The 21,126-nt window shown below is 37.4% G+C and overlaps 1 long non-coding RNA gene across 1 annotated transcript in view; it reads right to left on the reverse strand.

Moving 5' to 3' along the window:
- Positions 1–3,529: 3,529 nt before the first annotated feature.
- The window catches only part of LOC134736463 (uncharacterized), a 103,245-nt gene continuing 85,648 nt past the window's right edge, over positions 3,530–21,126 (reverse strand). The window contains exons 2-3 of the long non-coding RNA XR_010120476.1: positions 4,518–4,563; positions 3,530–3,564 (exon numbers count right to left, since the gene is read on the reverse strand). This is a non-coding gene — a long non-coding RNA (uncharacterized lncRNA). The remainder of the gene's footprint in view (positions 3,565–4,517; positions 4,564–21,126) is intronic.

Raw genomic sequence — 21,126 nt, forward strand, 5'->3', positions numbered from 1 at the left:
ATCCATGCATATTATAAATTATTTTGATGTACAATTATTTATTTTGTACCTACCATGTTACCAATTGTTGCTGTAACAGAAAGATGAACGAGATAGATAGGTAGGTAGGTCCCTGCATTCATAGAGCTTATGTTCCAGCAGAAAATGTTAGAAAATAAGTAAGTAAACAAAGGCGACTAAGAAATTTGAAAGTGCTACAGAGGAACTAATCAGAGTGAAGTGATTAGAGGATTCTTAAGATGTGGGCTAGTTTGGGTCAGGTTGCAGGTCAGTGATCTGGGAGGAAGGAAGGGGCTGTGAAATTGAACTTTCAGGATAAGGAGCCAGCCATGGGAGGAGATGGACAGCCAGGCAGCAGGACAGCTGTTATAAGACACTGCAGTAGGAAAGAGGTTAATATGTTGACAAAAAAGCACAGAGGTCAGTGGGGGTAAAGAGCATAGAACAGGGACAGGATAATGTGGTATGAAAACTTAGACGGAGAGAAAGCTAAAGTCGGACCCTGTTTTTATGACTGTGTGGACAATGGATCGCACAGAGGGACCAGAAAGAGGCTACAACATCACCAACATGAGAGATGATGGTATGACTTGTGCCAAGGACGTGGCACTGCTGACAGCAAGAAGTGAACATAAATAAGATCTACCCTGGAGGTAGAGAAAACACTATTTGCTGATGGATTTGGGTACAGGAGATAAAAGCGAGGGGGAATCAATTACGACTCCCAGGTTTTTGATAAGAACAACTGGGTGGCTGATGATGCCATCTCCTACAATGGGAATTATGAAGAGCCGAACAGGTTTGGGATGGCAGGAAGAGGTGGACTGTGCCAGGTAATCAGGGCTCTATTTTGTACTGATCTGCCTGTTAAATATTTTCCCAGTCCAAAGTCATAGATTTCCTTATAAATAGTTAATACTGGCTGGGCATGGTGGCTCACACCTGTAATCCCAGCACTTTGGGAGGCCAAGGTGGGTGGATTGTGAGGTCAGGAGATCAAGACCATCCTGGCCAACCAAGTAAAACCCCGTCTCTACTAAAAATATCAAAAAAAAAATTATCTGGGCATGGTGGTGCATGCCTGTAGTCCCAGCCACTTGGGAGGCTGCGGCACGAGAATTGCTTGAACCTGGGAGGCAGAGGTTGCAGTAATCCAAGATCGCACCACTGTACCCCAGCCTGGTGACAGAGTGATACTGCATCTCAAGAAATAAAATAAAATAAAAATAAATAAATAGTTATTACTTTTTCATTAATCGTTATCCATAAATATAAAACCTATAGCAATCCAAAAAGACTCTTCTTTCAAAACATGCATCAAAATTATACACGGAAATTGTTAAATCATCAAAACCGTAAAAGTAGATTAGACAAATAATACTTGTGTGATAATGAAATAACATAGGGAAGAATACAGATCTAGAGCAATACATTCAAACTTTGGAAAATATGGAATACTTTAGAGAAAATAAAAATTACCTCTAATCCTATCATCCAAAGATAAATCCTGTTAATATTTTGATTAATACAAGTTGAATTTTTTTATCTTGGAGTATTTAACTATTTATGGTAAGGCTATCTAAAATTAAAATTTACATTTCAAAAAGTATTGAAATGAACTAGGGGATTACAATTTACGCCTAGATATTATCAAGTGCCTTAAAGTCTAGTCTCAGCCAAGGAATGCAATTAAAGACGTAAGAATGGAACCAGTTGGTGGGGAGGGCCCAGCCAACCTTTGGGATGCTGGTGTTTCCCATCAACTAGTTCCCTGCTATCAACTGCTAACTTCAAACCCTGTATCTACAAAATCAGACATTCAGCTCAGATAAAATAAACTTAAAAAAATACCATTTAATGTTATGTTGGGGCTTTATAAATTATAGGCTACCTATTTATTTAGGTAAAAATCAAATTGCTTTCATCAGCAGCAAGGCATTCATCCTTTAATCACATTTCAATCTCTTCTAATTTACTTATAAGACAACACTTATAGTTTTTAGAATTCTATATTATAGCTCAATAGAATTCAAAACATTTGCTTTCCAAAAATTTTTACTGTTAGCAAAAAGAAAAAATAACACACTTAGGAAAGCATAAAGTTTAAGATGATAGGTCTTTGTTTAAAACTACTTATTCTTGCCAGGGCATGGTAGCTCGTATCTGTAACCTCAGCATTTTGGGAAGCTAAGGAGGAAGGCTCACTTGAGCCCAAGAGTTCAAGAGAAGACTGGGCAACACAATGAGATCCTGTCTTTACAAAAATTTTTTTAAAAAATTAGCTGGGCCTGGTGGTTCATGCCTATGGTCCCAGCTACTCAAGAAGCTGAGGCAGGAACATCGCTTGAGCCCAAGAGTTTGAGACCAGTCTGGGCAACATAGTGAGAACCCACCTCTATAAAAAAATTTAATAACATTAGCCAGGCATAGTGGCTCATACCTGTAGTACAGGTCCCTAGGAGGCTGAAGCAGGAGGATGGCTGTAGTGAGCCATGACCGTACCACTGCACTCCAGCCTGGGTGACACAGTGAGATCCTGTCTTCAAAAACAACAACAACAAAAAACCCTACTTATTCTTGCTTTGATAGTTGACCTTATTACACAAATTAAAGCTGCAGGAATTTTTAAATATTCTATTTTGAGGTTACTATCTCTATCAGGTATTTCCAGATAGACTAGTATATATAGAGATTCTATACTTAGCTCCAATTTGATAAATTCAAATAAAAGTTATGTTTAAAATTTTAATATTATTCACATTGGGTTTAACTAAAATTTTCTTTAAAAATTCTGAAATGCAATTTCCACCGAAATTAAATCCAAGTTTAGCAGGTATGCAAAACAATGCAGTCATCACAATACCTACTGAAAATAATCACTATCATGACATACTGCAAAGCTTAAGACATTTTATTGCATGCAATAATTGCACATTAAATAATGCTGAAAATATGCCTCCCAAGACTGAAAAAAATGTAAATCACAAAGACTTTCTTGAAGTTATTTTTAAGTGTTATCATATGGCTAGGAATAATTTATTTTCTAATAATAGGTTGCTGGAGTTTTTTTAAGCAAATACAATGAATCATCATATAAGTTAAAAATAATAAACATTTATTGATACAAAGGAAGTACTAGTTCCTAGAGAATGTCAAAGCATGTAAACCTTATGCAATATGAACATATATATTTAAGGAAATCTAAACAAATGTATAGATTTGGATACAAAATGTGGTCATGATTTATTGCTTTAAATTTTAGCTGGCCAATCCAATAAAATCAAACAAGGATTTAAAAAAAATAGAGCTGGGCAGGCAGGTCAGGGCAGTGGGTAAGGGTATTCCACCTCTTTGGTTTTCTAGATAACTACAGGTGATATTTACAAATATGCAACATGGTAAAGGAAATCATTGGCAGAGCAATTTCCTAAACCTCCACACCACCTGAAGCATCCATATTGAGTTCTCTCTTTGTCTTTCATTTTCTCTTGAGTTGAAAATCCATGCTTGCCACTGAATATCTGCGGTTGTTTTTGCCCACGTAATATTGCCAATGCTTCCTGCCTTAGAGCCAAATACAAAAGAGAGTGTATTTTAACATAAGACGGGCAAAGAAATAGAATACAAATCTCATGGAACTTGTGTAAACTCTAATGCTTTGATCAAAATAAGAGACATATCTCAATTACAATAAAATCTGCATGGAGTTCAGTTGTAACTATTTGAGTGGAGAATAGTTCACTTCAATTGATTCACTCATTCTGTATAATGGGATATAACAAGCTTTACAACCCACAGAATAATGCAGAATCCTTGAGATTAATTTGGAAGTTTTTTACCTACTATTTCTGTTTGGGTTTTGTTCAGTTGGTCTAGTTTGGTTGGGTGGAAATCTCTGAAGGCACATGATAATTCAACAAGAAGAGGAAAATAGTACAAGATTGTCAAGTATTTGTACTCCGAAATTCTCCCCTAAACCAACTTTTTTATGATTTATATCTTGAGTAAAAAAATGAGCTAATAAGAAATATTGAGAAGTGAAGCCAGCTGGACTTCCTAGGTCCTAGCTAAAGGATTGTAAATGGACCAATCAGCACTCTGTAAAATGGGCCAATCAGCACTCTGTAAAATGGGCCAATCAGCACTCTGTAAAATGGGCCAATCAGCACTCTGTAAAATGGAACAATCAGCACTCTGTAAAATGGGCCAATCAACTCTCTGTAAAATGGACCAATCAGGAGGATGTGGGTGGGGCCAAATAAGGGAATAAAAGCAGGCCACCTGAGCCCACAGCGACAACCAGGTCCAGTACCTTTCAACGCTGTGGAAGCTTTGTTCTTTTGCTTTTCATAGTAAATCTTGCTGCTACTTACTCTTTGGGTCCGCACTGCGTTTATGAGCTGTAACACTCACCGCGAAGGTCTGCAGCTTCACTCCTGAAGCCAGCAAGACCACGAACCCACCTGGAGGAAAAAACAACTCCGAACGTGCCACCTTTATGAGCTGTTAACACTCACCGCGAAAGTCTGTGGCTTCACTCCTGAAGTCAGCGAGACCACGAACCTACCAGAAGGAAGAAACTTTGGGCACATCTGAACATCTGAAGGAACAAACTCCAGACACACCATCTTTAAGAACTTTTAACACTCACTGCAAGGGTCCGCGGCTTCATTCTTGAAGTCAGCAAGACCAAGAACCCACCGGAAGGAACCAATTCTAGACACAATATTATTTACTGAATATTAACCAAAGGTTTATGATACTGTTGGGAGCTCACGCATTTCTAAAACCTTAATAATTCAGGGGTTAAACTTAAGGCATATTTCAGTTTTCTTAACTCTATCCTGCTCTACACCTCCAGATATAGTCTTGGTGGAAAGACCTCTCATCATTTAAAAGGTGGTTACACCTAAATTCTTTTTACCTATCTGTAGAGAGTGGTCTTTCTGAGACTTCTTCAGATTTAATATCTACTGATTTATCTGTAATTTGAATAAACTCATGTAATTACAGTCCCAGCCCAGCACGAATCATATTAGAAGCAGTTAATATAAATGTGAGCAGCAAACATGCCTAAGAAAAAAATCTATAAAATTAGATTGAATAGATAGAAGTATAACCACCAAGGGCCACTCCTTCTAAGGCCTGATGGACCGAACATCAATCGTTTCTGAACACCTTATCAGTTTGTACCTGATTTCATACAAGTCATTCATAGAACATTTCACGTATGCCCTCTATACTAGTAAAATCCAAACTATGAGGAGGTATTTGCCCAAAACTCAAGCACAAGTCCGTTATTCAGGACTTAAAATGTTTGTGGTCATTTTAAAAAATAAATTATTATAGCTTAAACCCTGGATTTTACCAAAAAAAAAAAAAAAAAAAGCTCATTGCAGCCAAAAATAACTGAAGAATCAGATTAATAGTGCTTTAAACAAAAATTATAATACACAGCCCCAGACAGCCTTTTCTCTCATCTCACATTGCACGACAGGTGAAAGCCTTAAAATTATGGCATAAGTAGAAATAGACAAAGGCCAGGGATATCCACAAGCAGGACAACTACTCTGATTTTAACTCTTGACATTTGACAACTCTTAAGGAAATATTTCACAACCATATAAGCATCTTATTTTAACTATATTCATAGTGAAACATTTTAAGTTTCAGTATCTGCTAAGATAAATGAAAAGTAGCCCAATATATTTTGCTTAGAAATTAAGTTGACACATCATGGTGAGAAGAGAATTAGTTTAAAAACTAAAATCATGCTTATTAAAAGAATCTTTGGCAAGCTGGAAATTTAAATCATTACATAATATAGCTAAATGTTGCTTTTAATAGGCAACACAAATTTAATTTCTATATCCACAATGAAGAAATTTGGCTTCTCCTTTTCTAAAAACAATTTTAACCCTTACTTACACATTCAAAACTTATATCTAATCGGGAATATAAAGGCCACTTTATACACCAAGAAGCAGGGGTTCAAAGGGGTTAGTGACTTGACCAAGATCGCTCAACCTATTAATTCCTAAGCTAAGCTGTAAAAAAATCAACCTCCAAAGTCTCAATTCCTCTGTTCTTAACGTTGTCCAACCTTCTCCTCTTTGTGTGATGGCTTTGTATTAGGTTTTTCAGTACAAAATATCTATGATTTGCTTATGTTTTAATAAGGCAGACAGCCAAGATGAAATCTTCACCCTGAGAGAGCCTGTTAGTAATAGCCCAGACAGAACACCCATCCAGGAAAAACAGCAGATTCTGTGTTCAGTTCAAGAAAGACTGCTTCAGGCAGGGCTATGCCTGCACAGAAGTGCAATGTCTACTGCTTAGATGACAAGAAAGAATCAAAACTACTGAATTTACAACAGACAAGGCATCAACCTACTCTCCTAAAAAACAAGCAACAAAAAAGTGTTGCTACCATATTTAGCTGCTGGGTGTTAACTCTCAAATGAAACAGAGCCCATGATATGAAAAGATTTGGGAACATTTGTAAGAAGTAAGAAAAACAAAGCTGATGGTAAGCAGTTGAACTTTACTACATTTAAGGTTTCTGCAAACCCATGAAATGGAGAAGATTGGGCAGCACATTTCACTTGCTCAAGACTATGCAGAACCCTTCACACCTGTTTCTTACTTTGAAATTCTGCTTTATTTCCTACTACATTCTCACTCCAAACATGCCCATAGTGCCAGCTAAACCATGCAGTGCCTATGCCATGCTGTTTCACATTTCAGTCACCTTAATCCATTCATCTTTCTAACATTTTTTCTCTCTTTAACCTTATTAAAACTGCTTTTCCTCAGATGCTTAATAAAAAACTTTACAGGTTCTTCCTAGGCAGAATTTGATCACCCTTTTCCCCATGCTACTAAGTTCCCCAATTTATCACATTCTTGTGATTGGCTTACTATCTCTCTTCCTGACTCACTTATGAGCCTTTAGGGGAGAAGGTTGTGCTTGATTCTTCCTGGCAATGGACGTTGCATAGCAATTGCATTTGATACACATTCACTGAAAGAAGAAAATAGACAGTGCTACTGAGGGTGTGGCAAAATGAGTACTTTCATACAATGCCAAAGGGAAGCTGGTACAATCTTTCTAGAAACTATTTAGCAATATATTTGTAGTATCTTACTACTCTCAAATTCTTCAAACTAATAATTCCACCTTAAGACATATATCACAAAGATATAGCTGGATATATAAAACAAAGATTCATGTTCAAGGATTTTTAACATGGCCTTCTCTGACATAGTGAAAAACTGGAATCAAGTATAATATTCTAAAAATAAGGGAAGAGTTAAATAAATCATGGAGGCTCTTCAGAGTGAAATGAGATTATAACAGATGACATGAGAAAAATACTATAATGTTAAACAAAATACACATTTATGAAATAAACCCAACTACATAATATTTCTTATTCCTGTTTCTAACCCTAAAAGATTAACTGCTATAGGAATTTCCTTTCTGATGTAAATTAAAGAATATTTGTAACAATGTTTATTCAGACATTGAAAAGCAGCTCTGACCTGTGATCCCTGAGTGAAGAGGGAGGAGTGAGTTCAGCCCTGAGTGCTCATTTTGCCACACCCTCAAGAGGTTGGCCCCAACTTTCTGAGAGCCAGTTTCAAGCCACAGTGCCGGAAGGAAGAACCCCAACATAGTGCAACAGTCAGGAAATAATTCCAATTTGTGAGCTGAGTTCAAGAGGGGAGTGAACTGCACTGAAGGTTCCAAAGATCTGCAGAGAAGTTCACTGCATCATTAAATGAGTACAGATCTATGCATGGATGAGGTGAAACTCCATGAGGTAGAAGAAAGAACCAGTAGGCTGAAAAATTCCTAGAGCTTACACAGGGTTACAAATAATTCATTTTTGCCATCAACCAGAGTGGAGAGACTTTGTAATACATGCAATGTTGGGTAGATCTCAAGAAGGTCATGCCTTAGTAGTAGGGCTAAATTAGCCTGAGAACAAGCACTACTCTGCACCTGCCATAACAAAACTTACAAGCAGCTCCAAAAGATTAAACTGATCTGCAAGTAACAACTACATAACAGAGCAAAAAATCCAACCCTGTTTAAAGGAACAAAACAAAATCCAGCATTCGACAATATAAAAATCTTAATGCCTGATACCTAACCAAAAATTAGCAGACATGCAAAGAAGCAGAAAAAAAAATCCATCAAAACAGAAACAGAAATGACAGATGATGGAATTAGCACATAAAAATGTTAACAAAGTTATTTAAAATATTATAAATATTCTCAAGCCTATAAAGGAAAATACAACCACAATAAAGAGAGAAATGAAAAACTATAAACACCCAGATAAAATTTCTAGAACTGAAAATATGCTCAATAACTTCTAGAGTCAAATGTACTCTAGATGAGCTTAACAGAAAATTAGACATCATAAGAACAAAAGATCAATGAGTTTGAAGACAGAAATACAAATTATCCTAAATATAGCACAGACAGAAAAATGACTGAAAATGTGAACAGGGTATCAGTGACAAGCGGGACAATATCAAGCAGTCTAACATGTACAACTGTAGTCTCAAAGAAAGGGGGAGAAGTACAAAAATATTTGAAGAAGTTATGGCTGAAAATTTTCTAAATTTGATAAAAAGCCTATAGATTTTAGAAGCTCAACAAACCCCAAATAGAATAAAAATAAAGAAAACCACACAAAGATACATCATAATCAAATTGCTGATAAAGTGATAAAATGATAAAGAAAATATGCTAAAAGCAGACAGAGACAAAAGGACACATTAAGTAAGAGCAAAAATAAGAACGACAGACGTCAGAAACTAAGCAAACGGGAAGATAATGAAATGTTAGCTTCAAAGTTCTGAAAGAAGAGAATTATATAGAATTCTATATCCAACAAAAATATATTTCAAAAATGAAGATGAAATAAAAAGTTTTAGACCAAAAAAAAAAAAAAGCTTAGAGAAGTTATTACCACTAGACCTCCACTAAAAGATGGAAATTTGGTTCTTAAGGTCTTAGAAGAGAAATGAAGAGAGCCCAAAGCAGCAAATATAAGAAGTAATTTTAAAAATATTTTAATCTATTAACAATATTATATATATTTATATTTTAAGTTACTTTTTAACGTAAAAATAACAATGATATATTGTGGTGTTTATAACATGTAGAAGTAAAATGTGTAATAACCTCACAAAACAATGAGATGAACAAATAGAGGAATACTGTTGTAAGATTCTTACATGGGTGGTATATTAGAATTTGATTATATAATGATATTAAATATACATAGAGCAATCCATAGACAAACCACTAAAGTAAATAACTGCTAAAGATAAAACACAAAGTTTAGAGAAAAAATAAAAAGAAACGAACAAAGCCTCCAAGAAATATGGGACTATGTGAAAAGACCAAACCTACCTCTGATTGGTGTACCTGAAAGTGACCAGGAGAATGGAACCAAGTTGGAAAACACTCTGCAAGATATTATCGAGGAGAACTTCTCCAATCTAGCAAGGCAGGCCAACATTCAGATTCAGGAAATACAGAGAATGCCACAAAGATACTCCTCGAGAAGAGCAATTCCAAGACACATAATTGTCAGATTCACCAAAGTTGAAATGAAGGAAAAAACGGTAAGGGCAGCCAGACAGAAAGGTCGGGTTACCCACAAAGGGAAGCCCATCAGACTAACAGCTGATCTCTCAGCAGAAACTCTACAAGCCAGAAGAGAGTGGGGGCCGATATTCAACATTCTTAAAGAAAAGAATTTTCAACCCAGAATCTCATATCCAGCCAAACTAAGCTTCATAAGTGAAGGAGAAATAAAATACTTTACAGACAAGCAAATGCTGAGTGATTTTGTCACCACCAGGACTGCCCTAAAAGAGCTCCTGAAGGAAGCACTGAACATGGAAAGGAACAACCGGTACCAGCCACTGCAAAAACATGCCAAATTGTAAAGACCATCGAGACTAGGAAGAAACTGCATCAACTAACGAGCAAAATAACCAACTAACATCATAATGATAGGATCAGATTCACACATAACAATATTAACTTTAAATGTAAATGGGCTAAATGCTCCAATTAAAAGACACAGACTGGCAAACTGGATAAGGAGTCAAGACCCATGAGTGTGCTGTATTCAGGAAACCCATCTCACATGCAGAGACACACATAGACTCAAAATAAAGGGATGGAGGAAGATCTATCAAGCAAATGGAAAACAAAAAAAGGCAGGGGTTGCAATCCTAGTCTCGGATAAAACAGACTTTAAACCAACAAAGATCAAAAGAGACAAAAAAGGCCATTACATAATGGTAAAGGGATCAATTCAACAAGAAGAACTAACTATCCTAAATATATATGCACCCAACACAGGAGAACCCAGATTCATAAAGCAAGTCCTGAGTGCCCTACAAAGAGACTTAAACTCCCACACAATAATAATGGGAGATTTTAACACCCCACTGTCAACATTAGACAGATCAACAAGACAGAAAGTTAACAAGGATACCCAGGAATTGAACTCAGCTCTGCACCAAGCAGACCTAATAGACATCTACAGAACTCTCCACCCCAAATCAACAGAATATACATTGTTTTCAGCACCACACCACAGCACACCTATTCCAAAATTGACCACATACTTGGAAGTAAAGCTCTCCTCAGCAAATGTAAAAGAACAGAAATTATAACAAACTGTCTCTCAGACCACAGTGCAATCAAACTAGACCTCAGGATTAAGAAACTCACTCAAAACCACTCAACTACATGGAAACTGAACAACCTGCTCCTGAATGACTACTGGGTACATAATGAAATGAAGGCAGAAATAAAGATGTTCTTTGAAACCAACGAGAACAAAGACGCAACATACCAGAATCTTTGGGACACATTCAAAACAGTGTGTAGAGGGAAATTTATAGCACTAAATGCCCACAAGAGAAAGCAGGAAAGATCCAAAATTGACACCCTAACATCACAATTAAAAGAACTAGAAAAGCAAGAGCAAACACATTCAAAAGCTAGCAGAAGGCAAGAAATAACTAAAATCAGAGCAGAACTGAAGGAAATAGAGACACAAAAAACCCTTCAAAAAATTAATGAATCCAGGAGCTGGTTTTTTGAAAAGATCAACAAAATTGATAGACCACTAGCAAGACTAATAAAGAAGAAAAGAGAAAAGAATCAAATAGACACAATAAAAAATGATAAAGGGGATATCACCACCAATCCCACAGAAATACAATCTACCATCAGAGAATACTACAAACACCTCTATGCAAATAAACTAGAAAATCTAAAAGAAATGGATAAATTTCTCAACAAATACACCCTCCCAAGACTAAACTAGGAAGAAGTTGAATCTCTGAATAGACCAATAACAGGTTCTGAAATTGTGGCAATAATCAGTAGCTTACCAACCAAAAAGAGTCCAGGACCTGATGGATTCACAGCCAAATTCTACCAGAGGTACAAGGAGGAACTGGTACCACTCCTTCTGAAACTATTCCAATTGATAGAAAAAGAGGGAATCCTCCCTAACACATTTTATGAGGCCAGCATTGTCCTGATACCAAAGCCTGGCAGAGACACAACCAGAAAAGAGAATTTCAGACCAATATCCTTGATGAACATTGATGCAAAAATCCTCAATAAAATACTGGCAAACCGAATCCAGCAGCACATCAAAAAGCTTATCCACCATAATCAAGTGGGCTTCATCCCTGGGATGCAAGGCTGGTTCAACATATGCAAATCAATAAATGTAATCCAGCATATAAACAGAACCAAAGACAAAAACCATATGATTATCTCAATAGATGCAGAAAACGCCTTTGACAAAATTCAACAACCCTTCTGCTAAAAACTCTCAATAAATTAGGTATTCATGGGACGTACCTCAAAATAATAAGAGCTATCTATGACAAACCCACAGCCAATATCATACTGAATGGGCGAAAACTGGAAGCATTCCCTTTGAAAACTGGCACAAGACAGGGATGCCCTCTCTCACCACTGCTATTCAACATAGTGTTGGAGGTTCTGGCCAGGGCAATTAGGCAGGAGAAGGAAATAAAGGGTATTCAATTAGGAAAAGAGGAAGTCAAATTGTCCCTGTTTGCAGATGATATGATTGTATATCTAGAAAACCCCATTGTCTCAGCCCAAAATCTCCTTAAGCTGAGAAGCAACTTCAGCAATGTCTCAGGTTACAAAATCAATGTACAAAAATCACAAGCATTCTTGTACACCAATCACAGACAAACAGAGAGCCAAATCATGAGTGAACTCCCATTCACAGTTGCTTCAAAGAGAATAAAATACCTAGGAATCCAACTTACAAGGGACATGAAGGACCTCCTCAAGGAGAACTACAAACCACTGCTCAATGAAATAAAAGAGGATACAAACAAATGGAAGAACATTCCATGCTCATGGGTTGGAAGAATCAATATCGTGAAAATGGCCATACTGCCCAAGGTAATTTATAGATTCAATGCCATCCCCATCAAGCTACCAATGACTTTCTTCACAGAATTGGAAAAAACTACTTTAAAGTTCATATGGAACCAAAAAAGAGCCCGCATTGCCAAGTCAATCCTAAGCCAGAAGAACAAAGCTGGAGGCATCACACTACCTGATGTCAAACTATACTACAAGGCTACAGTAACCAAAACAGCATGGTACTGGTACCAAAACAGAGACATAGATCAATGGATCAGAACAGAGCCCTCAGAAATAATGCCACATATCTACAACTATCTGATATTTGACAAACCTGATAAAAACAAGCAATGGGAAAAGGATTCCCTATTTAATAAATGGTGCTGGGAAAACTGGCTAGCCATATGTAGAAAGCTGCAACTGGATCCCTTCCTTACACCTTATACAAAAATTAATTCAAGATGGATCAAAGACTTACATGTTAGACCTAAAACCATAAAAACCCTAGAAGAAACCTAGGCAATACCATTCAGGACTTAGGCATGGGCAAGGACTTCATGTCTAAAACACCAAAAGCAATGGCAACAAAAGCCAAAATTGACAAATGGGACCTAATTAAACTAAAGAGCTTCTGTACAGCAAAAGAAACTACCATCAGAGTGTACAGGCAACCTACAAAATGGGAGAAAATTTTCGCAACCTACTCATCTGACAAAGGGCTAATATCCAGAATCTACAATGAACTCAAACAAATTTACAAGAAAAAAACAAACAACCCCATCAAAAAGTGGGCAAAGGACATGAACAAACACTTCTCAAAAGAAGACATTTATACAGCCAAAAAAACACATGAAAAAATGCTCATCATCACTGGCTGTCAGAGAAATGCAAATCAAAACCACAATGAGATACCATCTCACACCAGTTAGAATGGCCATCATTAAAAAGTCAGGAAACAACAGGTGCTGGAGAGGATGTGGAGAAATAGGAACACTTTTACACTGTTGATGGGACTGTAAACTAGTTCAACCATTGTGGAAGTCAGTGTGGCGATTCCTCAGGGATCTAGAACTAGAAATACCATTGACCCAGCTATCCCATTACTGGGTATATACCCAAAGGACTATAAATCATGCTGCTATAAAGACACATGCACACATATGTTTATTGTGGCACTATTCACAACAGCAAAGACTTGGAACCAACCCAAATGTCCAACAATGATAGACTGGATTAAGAAAGTGTGGCACATATACACCATGGAATACTATGCAGCCATAAAAAATGTTGAGTTCATGTCCTTTGTAGGGACATGGATGAAACTGGAAACCATCATTCTCTGTAAACTATCGCAAGGACAAAAAAACCAAACACCGCATGTTCTCACTCATAGGTGGGAATTGAACAATGAGAACTCATGGACACAGGAAGGGGAACATCACACTCTGGAGACTGTTGTGGGGTGGGAGGAGGGGGGAGGGACAGCATTAGGAGATATACCTAATTCTAAATGATGAGTTAATGGGTGCAGCACAGCAATATGGCACATGGATACATATGTAACAAACCTGCACATTGTGCACATGTACCCTAAAACTTAAAGTATAATAATAATAATAATAAAGAAAAAAAGATAAAACACAGAAGTATTTCTAGTAAGCTAATAAATGAGATAAAACAGAATCCTTAAAAATGGTTATTTCAAAAAAAGAATGGAAAACAAAAACAAAGAACACATGGATCAAATAGTAAACAGATAGCAAAATAAGAGATGTAAACCAAATCATATCAGTAATTACATTTACTGTAAATCATTTAATATTCCAATGAAAAAGCAAAAAGTATCAAACTGGATAAAAAAATAAGACTCACCTATATGCTTTCTATGAGAAATCTGCTTGAAATTTATAGACACAGGTTAAAAGTAAAATGACGAAAGAGGATAGATCATACAAATACTAACAAAGACAAAAAAAGCTAAAAAGGCTAAATTCATATGAGAAAAGCAGGCTTGAGAATAAAGAATATTATCATCGGTAAAAACAGGCATTTTATAATAAGGAGTTAATTTAACGAGAAGATTTAATTATTTACAATGTGCATGTGTCTAATAACAGAGCTTCAAAATATTATACATGATATAAAACTTGATAGAACAGAAAATTCAGCTACATAATTAAAACATACACACACGTATAAAAACAAATGTATTATAATAAAATGTGAAGCATTATTTTCTCTTTTATACTTTTCTGTATTTTGAGATTGTTTTCAATAAGCACATACTCAATGTTAATAATCCTGGTATCCTGGCTCCATCTTATATTTAATCTGTCAGCCCTTCCTTGACCTGGGGACAGACTGTGATGGTTAATAGTGAGTGGCAACTTGAAGGATACAAAGTATTGATCCTGGGTGTGTCTGTGAGGGTGTTGCCAAAGGAGAATAACATTTGAGTCAGTGGGCTGGGAAAGGCAGACCCACTCTTAATCTAGGTGGACACAATCTAATCAGCTGCCAGCACAGCCAGAATAAAGCAGGGAGAAAAATGTAAAAATGCGAGACTGGCCTAGCCTCCCAGCCTACATCTTTCTCCTGTACTGGATGCTTGCTGCCCTCGGACTCCAGGCTCTTCAGTTTTAAACTCGGACTGGCTCTACTTGCTCCACAAGCTTGCAGACAGCCTATTGTGGGAGCTTGTGATTGTATAAGTTAATACTTAATATACTCCTCTTTCTTTCTATCTATCTATCTATCTATCTATCTATCTATCTATCTATCTATCTATCCATCCATCCATCCTATTAGCTATGTCCTTCTAGAGAACCCTAATACATAGACTCTCATTTTACCTTCTAGGGACTAACCTTTCTCACATGGAAGAGCTCTCAATTTGAGTGCTACAACCTCTGCCACAGTGATGGGCATATCCACATGGCCCAGAGTGACATGTGACCCCACTCCCAAAGCCCAGTGGTTAATCAACAAATGGAACATGACCCAAGCAGAGCCCATCAGGTTTCTTGTTCAAGCATTTGTATGGATACTGGAAGACATTTTTATCTGAGGGACTTGTAATCCAGGACCAGGAAAGAAAATCTTTATCATTCCCAGAGAATGTGTTCCTAGGACAAGAGCCTACCAAGAGGGAAGTTGTGCTGAGTATCAAAGGGAAAGAAACATAAATGTGACAGTGCTATTTGAGTCCCTATCCCCAGCCCTGTATGCCTAAAAATATCCCCTCCTGGCCCTTTTAACTACATTAGCCAATTATTTTCCATCTTTTGTTTAAGCTAATTTGAGTGTGGTTTCTGCCAGAGGAAACCAAAAGAACCCAGACTAATAGTAAATGAATAATGTAATGAACGTCTGTTTTGCTTATCTGTTGGAGAAGAGAGTAATGAATGTAAGATGACTTCTCGTCTCTTGGTTTTATCGACACTCACCATGCAGGTACTGGCTTATTGGGCATGGCCAATCTCTTGATAGAGGTGCCCAGAGAAAATAAGGAGAACATAGCATCTGCCCAAACCAATAAATATACAAGGTAGATTCCACTAATTATTTCAGCCTTTAAAATATAGTTTTACTCATATTTTAAAATGTTTTCATGTAGCATGAAAAAGGAATTTTCAAAAATTTCTGCTCTAGGTTCATGAAGATTTTTCCTTCATGTTATGTTTCTAAGTAAATACATTCATCACTAAATAAAAACCAGTAGGTTTTAAATTATTCTTTGAACCAAATGAAGGCATAATTGTCTTTAAAAGTACCACATCTTCTATTGGAAAAAAAATGCAGCAAAGAGATTTATGAGTCTAATCACCATCACAACAGGATTCTTAAAATTGCAGCTTGGTTTATGGGATTGATTACACTATTCTTGGCAAATAATTCTCCTCCAGCCACACACTGATCCTCTTCAACCTCCCCTCCCTCTTCTCCTAGATTAGATAATGGAAGAGATCATGTATCTTACAGAAAAGTATAATTGTGAGTCATGTAGCAGGGAGGTATTCAATACTTATTATGCCAAAAGAAAATTTTAAAATCAATAAGAAAAACTATCCAAGGAAGTTAATTTAGTTTAAAAAAAAAAAAAAAAAAAGCTGAGATTCAGGCCTGAATTACAGATAGTTTTAGTTAAAAAAAAAAAAAAAAACGATGAGTCATTGCTGCTCTTCCCTGATGTTCAAATTTAAACATAAAACTCAGGTATATTTTTAGGAGTAATTGTCATCTACAAGGTTGATTAGGGCTAAAGTTTTATTTACTGTAAAAATGTATGAGGCTTTTATACAAATATCTTAATGCTTTTTCCATTTAATTTTAGATATTTCTAGAAATGTGGGTTAGGATGTATGTAATTCTCATATATCCTAAGAAAATTTTTCCTAATGAGATTTTTTTGATGCCCAGAATTTGAAATCCTCTTTTGTCACCTAATTTATTTTTTCCACAATTTTCTGTAGGCATTACAAAAACAAAACAAAATAAAAATGTGCATACATTCTATTAAAAAATTATTGATCTTTAAAAAGAAAGCTAAGCCACTTCTTATAAATACATCTGTTATTCTAAAAATTGCATTTTGACATGAGTAGTTTTTCTCAGAATGATATTTTTACCAAAGTTATTGGTCTAGTAAGTTAATATATTATCTATGACAATGAAAAGATAAGCTTTAGAAAATAAGAATAGGCCAGTCACAGTGACTCACACCTGTAATCCCAGCACTTTGGGAGGCTGAAGCTGGGTGGATTGCTTGAGGTCAGGAGTTCGAGACTAGCCTGGCTAACATGGGGAAACCTCGTCTCTAATAAAATACAAAAATTAGCTGGCCATGGTGGTGGGCGCCTGTAATCCCAACTACTAGGGAGGCTGAGGCAAAAGAATTGCTTAAACCCAGGAGGTGGAGTTTGCAGTGAGCCAAGATGACACCACTGCACCCCAGCCTGGTCAACAGAGTGAGACTTTGTCTCAAGAGAAGAGGAAAATAATAATAAAAAAATATTTCTGAAGCTCCTGAGGCATTTATTAAACACAGTTGATCTTAGGTTCATAGCAGCCTGATCTGTCTCAAAGATTTTGCTAAGAATCAGGTTACAAAAAGAACCAGGTAGTAAGTCTCCCTTCCTGCGGAGCTTACAGTCTAGGAGGGTACACATGGTTACACAAAATTGTATTTAATTAGAGTTGTGATAAATGCTCTGAAATAAATGCAACATAAAATGAGAACTTGATACAGGAGGAGGATCTAATATCAACTATGGGGAAGAGAAGGAGCTCTTAGGAAAGTGGCATTTAAACTGACACTGGGTTGGAGGCCTTCAAGAGAGTACCAGGCAAAGATTACAACATGTCCCAATATCAGCAGGCAGGGAGCCAAGGTCTTTTGTGGAAATGAAAAGAAAAAAAAACTATATGGTTAGAGTACAATGAGTGAGGGAGAATGGCTCAAGATTGACGTGACAACATTAATTGGGCCAGAAATACAGTACAGTGTTAAGGACTTGGGGCTTTATTCTTAAGAGCAATGAAGAAACTTGGAAGTGTTCTACACAAAGAAGTAAGATCACTTTGGAAAAGCTCTTTCTGGAGAAATGTGGAGAAGGGATTAGTAGAAAGCAAGTCTAAAGATAAGAAAACCAAATAAAAGACAACTGCAGGCTGGACTAGGTAGCTCATGCCTGTAGTCCCAGCTACTTGGGAGATGGAGGCAGGAGGACAGCTTGAGGCCCGGAGTTCTAGACTAGCCTAGGCAACATAGCAAGACTCCATCTCTTCAACAACAAAAAGACAACTACAGAGATCCAGTTCCAGGCTCAGGGCCTGTGACATCCCTGGGGTAGGAGCCTATTATGGAGAGAAGTCACTGGTTTGATTATAGGGCATGAAAGAAGGATGTCAGAGATTACTGTGACCTGAGGAACCCCAACATTTAGCTCAAGAAGAAGAAGAAGAGGAGGAATTTAATGACTATTAAGCAGTTGCTGCTGGAAAAGGAAGGGAAAATAGGAAAATGTAGAATGCTATAAGCCAAGAGACCCCAGTGTAGAAGTTGCTAAGGACAAGGAAGATGAGCCCTGAAATGTGTCCCTGGGATTTAGCAACATGGAAATCCCTGATAACCTTCACAGAAGTTTCACATATGAAACTTTCTAATATAAATTATTCTATGTAGCATGGTCATTGGGGTATATTTGTATGTGTTGCATGTATATGTGTGTGTGATGTATATACACATTACAGGCTTTCAGGGCTTTATGAAACAATATTTTGAATAGAAAGCACAATAACAATAACATATTTGAATCATTTTTAAGCTAAAACACTGATGAGCAAGTAGGTGAGCAATTATGTGCCTGGCACTGTGCTGAACAATGTTTAGAGGAGAAATAAAAGGTATAACATGTTATGCCTAACCTTAAGGTGTTAGCTATGTGGTAGGTCAAGCCAAGACACCTGAAATGATGTAATTTAGGCTATAATCAAGGGAGAAATTGCTCAGACCTCATTTAAAAGTTTTTGGTTGAAAATATACTTTTCTAAATGAAATATGAAGTCATTTTGCCTTAATAATGCCAAATTGCAGCTGCAATACAATGTCCTCAGCAAAGTTTTATTTCATATACAACGCCTTGCTGCCATCTGCTGGCTATTGCTTAAATTTTCTTTGACAGGTTTTTTAGTCATCACTGGACAACTTAATTGACGATTTATTGGGACAGTAAAATATGTTCAGAATGCCCTATAACAAAATTTAAACACAATATAAATACTTAGATGATACAGAAGAATCTCAATTTAAATAAAATTTTAAACTCACAGTGTCTAAAAACAGTAAAAAACAAAACAAAACAAAACAAAACAAAAACTTGCCTTGTGAAAAAGTTTTATAGTATGTCCTGTATGGACCTGGAAAAGAGAGGACAAATTCTATCTGTAATGCTGTTTAAGGATATCAGTTGCACAAGGAACAAGTTAGGGTCTAAAAACATGTCATTGTGTAGCACAGAATAGAGGAAAACCTTTCCCTTTTCAACTGAAACCACATTTTTAGGAATAAAAACAGATTTTTCAAATTTTCAAGAGAGAAACAAAATTTGCCTTTTTTTTTTTTTTTTTCTGAGACAGAGTCTTACTCTGTCACCAGGCTGGAGTGCAGTGGCGCGATCTTGGCTCACTGCAACCTCTGCCTCCCAGGTTCAAGTGATTCCCCTGCCTCAGCCTCCAGAGTAGCTGGGACTACAGGTGCCTGCCACCATGCCTGGCTAATTTTTGTATTCTTAGTAAAGATGGGGTTTCACCACATTGGCCAGGATGGTCTGGATCTCTTGACATCGTGATCCACCCACCTCAGCCTCCCAAAGTGCTGGGATTACAGGAGTAAGCCACTGCGCCCGGCCTCTTTTTTTTTTTTTTTTTTTGAGATGGAGTCTCGCACTGTCTCCCAGGCTGGAGTGCCATGGCGCCATCTTGGCTCATTGTGAGCTCCGCCTCCTGGGTTCAAGCAATTTTCCTACCTCAGCCTCCTGAGTAGCTGGGATTACAGGTGTGAGCCACCATGCCCAGTTAATTTTTTTTTTTTTTTTTGTATTTTTAATAGATATGGGATTTCACTATGTTGGCCAGGCTGGTCTCAAACTCCTGACCTAATGATCCACCCATCTCGGCCTCCCAAAGTGCTGGGATTACAGGCGTGAGCCACTACGCCTGGCCAGGGAAGTTTCTTTAAAATCTTGTTGGGAGGGCTGGGCATGGTGGCTCATGCCTGTAATCCTAGCACTTTGGGAGGCCCAGACGGGTGGACCATGATGTCAGGAGTTTAAGACCAGCCTGACCAACACAGTGAAATCCTCATCTCTACAAAAAATACAAAAATTAGCCAGGCGTGGTGGCGTGTGCCTGTAGTCCCAGCTACTCAGAAGGCTGAGGCAGGAGAATCGCTTGAACCCAGGAGGCAGAGGTTGTAGTGAGCTGAGTTCATGCCACTGAACTCCAGCCTGGGTGACAGAATAAGACTGTCTAAAAAAAAAAAAAAAAAAAAAAAAATCCTTGCTGGGAGTAGATACTGCTTCTGCTCCTCTTCCCACCCCAGATACACCCCTTCCAGCTATTTCCAGGCTCCTTCTGCTCCTGCTCCTGCTTCTGCTCCTGCTTCCCCAAAACCAAGGAAAATCTGCTAATCATACTGGCCACAGCCCAAGGCAACCATAACCTGCAGGGTGAGTGTACCTTATGAAGGCACAAAGCTGTGCTCCCACGACTCTTTTTCTCGGTTCCATGCATCAGCGAGTATAAAGGGACACAATGTCCTTCTTAGGAACTGGCCATTCCTGGCTAATTTCCTGTGCAGAACCACCTAACCCTCTGTTCCGAAGACAGATTCAAGATACCCGAACATAGCTTCCCAGTTACTAAGAGAGAGCACTTTGCTTCTTGGATTGCCAGTATTCTGACACATGCCCTCCCAGGAACTCCACGGGGAGGAAGAGCATAGAGCAAGTCTCCCCATCAAAAAACCACCCAGATCAACACCAACTCCTAATAAATACATTTAAAAGTATATTATCAAAAATAAACAATACTTTTTAAGGTACACATCTCTACAGTTCTTTAATAGTGTAATGATTTTTACCATGGTAATCATTTAACCT

This window comes from Symphalangus syndactylus, chromosome 4, assembly GCF_028878055.3.
Source record: "Symphalangus syndactylus isolate Jambi chromosome 4, NHGRI_mSymSyn1-v2.1_pri, whole genome shotgun sequence".
NCBI classification, from domain to species: Eukaryota; Metazoa; Chordata; class Mammalia; order Primates; family Hylobatidae; genus Symphalangus; species Symphalangus syndactylus.